The 3,711-nt window shown below is 37.1% G+C and overlaps 1 pseudogene; it reads right to left on the bottom strand.

Annotated features, from left to right (window-relative positions):
- Window positions 1–213: 213 nt before the first annotated feature.
- Window positions 214–2,759, bottom strand: LOC124529149 (archaemetzincin-2-like; annotated as a pseudogene).
- Between the last annotated feature and the right edge of the window lie 952 nt (window positions 2,760–3,711).

Below are 3,711 nucleotides of genomic sequence, written 5' to 3'. Positions count from 1 at the left end.
ACTTCTAGGGCCAGGCAATGAAAGAACTGCTTAAACATGCATCTCTGGGTAAGTAAAGAGTATTAATGATAAAAACCAAAATACTATAAGAAAATTACTATTCCTCGTTTGTAAACTTCTGAAGCAGAAGAGAAAAACTTGAATGTACTATATTTTCATTTCTTTTTTTTTAATGTGCAAGTATTTATTTTAATTACTCGTATATGAAGGTCATTATTTTTGGACAACAGCAAGGCATTTTGTTGTCCACTCTTTCCATTCCCAAAGGCATCCACAGGTTTTGGTAAATTCCCATTATCCTCGCGACTGTGTTTCATACTAACTGCAGGGCTGTCAGCAGGGTTATCATCAATCCACCTCCCCAGTGCTTTGTACACTGCAACTTGCATAATGAGATAAAGGCAAAGGTTGAGGGAGCGCCAGTCAGCTCCTTCCAAATGGTTGCAGCCTTGCAATAGGCATGCAAGCCACTGACAGTGTCAAAATCCAAATGCGTGTCCAATATCACGGGTGAAAGTCTTCTGGGACTGATGCAGCGAAACACTAGTCACTTCTGGAGTACAACTGTTATCAAAAACTAAATAGTCACTTGAAGATATTTTCTGTGGCTTGTTCACTTTGTCTTCATAGCATGAGTTATATAAATCACTGCCATACCTGGCAAAGCTGAATATCCCCATACTATCTGTCAAAGAGGCCTACCCAAAGGCAAAATTCCAGGAATCTCTTGGGTAAAGATCAATCATTGTTATTCCCACAATACAGAAGACATCTCCAGGTTTTTTCTTTTTTAAGAACTTTGGGATGTGCCCTGCATGAATTTGTAGGTTCTGTGTGTTATCATTGACTCTAAAAGAGCTCCTCCTTACAGAGACAGGAACTGGTTCTAGGAGTTTTACTGTCAAGCCATGGAAGGATGCTTCACAGTAGCCCTTGAGCCATTTAATATATTCTTCACTGATAATTCTGGTGTTTCCTAGAGATCCAATGCACTGTATATAAATACTGCATTTCTCTAGAGAGAGTGCCTTTCTGAAAGGAGCACTGAAAAATTGCTTGAAGTCTTGGGGAGCCTCAAATGAGAGATGATCCAGTCTGATTGCAAATGCAAGGTAGTAGGTCCAAAGAGATCATTGTCTGGCTTGAAGGTTTCGTTCAGCAAACGCCATTTGCCAGGATCTAACTTCTAATACTGTGACACAAGTGTTGGGTTTTTTGAGATGAGAGTTGTTTTTTGTGTCTGTTCAGAGTGCCTTAGTGTTTGTATAATGACAGGTCTCTTCCATTCACATCGTGTTCCTATGTAGAGCTGACATCCTTCCTTCTGAATGTGTCAAACAGCTGTTTCACCATGAGGCTTTAGGGAGGAAGGCTCCCATTGAAGTTTTTGCCTTACAAAGTTGGGCATGCCTGGGCAGGTTGGGAAAGTACTCTGCAGAACACCTTCACTCGCCTCCCAGCCGGGGCCACCTCTGTATGCCTTATATTTTCATTTCTTAATTCTTTCTTTTTTGGTACGTCACTTAGGACAAATTAATGCTTTGATCTCATCAACATTTTCAAGTTACTGTCTTCCCATATGAGCTCATTGAATATTTTTTATGTCATTTGAATTTCGTAGTACTTTAATCATTAAGTCAGTAATGTTGCCTTGAGTCTTGCAGTATAACATCTACTATATGGGACAGATAATTATCTATAAAAAGAAGTAGTTGGGGAAGTAAGATACAACTCATGAAAAAATATCAAATATTTTTCATTAAAAATCAGATAAAATTTGTTTTACTTGAGAATAAAATTATTCATGAATTTTGAAAAACAATTATAACAAGGATTGAGAGCAGTTAAAATTTAATGATTCGGGTGGGACCCATAATGATTTAACAAATGTGTAGGTTAACTAAGTGATGACACATGAGACATTTTAGAAAAGGAAAAGTATGAGAAAAAGCAGATGGAAATGAGAAGTGTGTGTGTGTGTGTGTGTGTGTGTGTGTGTGTTGTTGAAGAGTAGGCTATAATAAGAAGTAGTCCTATTGGTGGGGGGAGTGTTCCTGTTATGAAATACCGGTAAATATATTTGAATGGGTAAGAAATGCTACCATTTATAAAGTCCTTACAATGCGAGGTGTCCTGCATAAGTTATCTCATTTCATTCTTAATCAAAAACCCGTGAAGTAGGTACTACTGTTCTCATCTCCATTCTACAGATGAGGAAGCTGAAGCTCAGTGCCTAAGGTCACACAGCCAGTGAATAATGGAGTCAGGTTTGGTACCTAGAGAGATTGTCTACTGAGTCTGGGCTACTTCTGTAAGAGAATCAGGACACATATTTCAGAGTCTTAATTAGAAGAAACACGAATTCTGACTTGCCTTAAGGTGACAGAGCTCATTATAGTTCTCTGAGTGATTTGGGATGAGCTCATGAAATCAATGGGGAGAAGGGGATGCATGTGAGGACAAGTCAACAATACAAAATCACCATTGTCTTATCTGTCCCTGCATTTTTGGATATGTAAAAAGATGAATAGCATAGATTGCCCTCACCCCAACACCACCCATTTTCCCCTCAAGCTCTTTCTGGTTTAGCTGAAGGAACTAGGCTGGGCCCCATTTGTGGGCACTTTAAGAGGTTTGGGTAATTTGGCCTGCTAGGAGGGGATTATTTTGTAAACCAGGAAAACAAGTGAATAATACCCTCGATCTGGAGTGGATGTAATTTTTGCTTAAACATGCATCATACTCACCTTAAGGTTCATTTGAGCTGGCTATAATTCAAGCTATGCCATCTTTTTATGAACACATACCATAACCTCAAACATGTTTCTTATCTGCTAAGTATGACAGTATGCTCTGACATCTGACTTTCTCTTTTCTTAAATACTCAAACCTTGGCTTTTAATGAAATCCCACTACACTGATGATCTTTTTGAATGATTCATGCTTTTAATTTTTCTCAAAGATTCAAATGTGCTTTAACATTGGTAGTTCCGTAAATCAATAAAATAAGTAGATAAATTAGTCCAAGCAGCAATATAATTTTTCTTTCCCGTGCAGTAGACAGAAATAGTTTACTAACTTCCTAGTCAACCCAATTCAGAAAAGCATATTCTTGTTAAAAAAAGAAAATGCATATACACTCCTTCTGTTTAGGTGCTACAGTCTCTGAAATTTTCTGTAATAATAACAATAAAATAAGCATGCTTTTGGTGTATATATATGGCCAAACCTTAAAACTCAATGAGCAGTGTTATTGCCAAGAGTAATTATTATTCAGATTTTGACCATATGGAACATAGTTAAAATAACTGCTTTAATGTCTGTTTTCTACAAATTCTTTCATCTATGACATTTTGGAGGCTGTTTCTACTGATTGATTTTTTTTTCCTTCATTATGGGTCATATTTTCCCACTTCTTTGAATATCTTTAATTTTGATAGGATGCCAGACATGAATTTTATGTTGTTGAGGGCTGATATTTTTGTTTTCTTTTAAATATTCTTGAGCTTTACTTTGGGTTGCAGTTAAGTTACTTGGAAAGAGTTTAATCGTTTAAGATGTTCCTTTTAAGCTCAGTTAAGTGAGATCAGAGAAGCCTTTAAACGTAGGGCTGAATATTCCCCACTGCTGAAGAAATACTTTTCTGAATACCCTACATAATGCGTTTTGCATTATGAGGTGTTTTTTTTTTTTTTTTCTATTCTGGCTGGT

Source organism: Lynx rufus, unplaced genomic scaffold, assembly GCF_022079265.1.
Source record: "Lynx rufus isolate CCGP_SWC_20201006 ecotype Redwood Valley unplaced genomic scaffold, mLynRuf1.p SCAF_6, whole genome shotgun sequence".
Taxonomy (NCBI): Eukaryota; Metazoa; Chordata; class Mammalia; order Carnivora; family Felidae; genus Lynx; species Lynx rufus.
The sequence above is the reverse complement of the archived record's forward strand: the minus strand, read 5'-3'. Positions and strand labels throughout refer to the sequence as shown.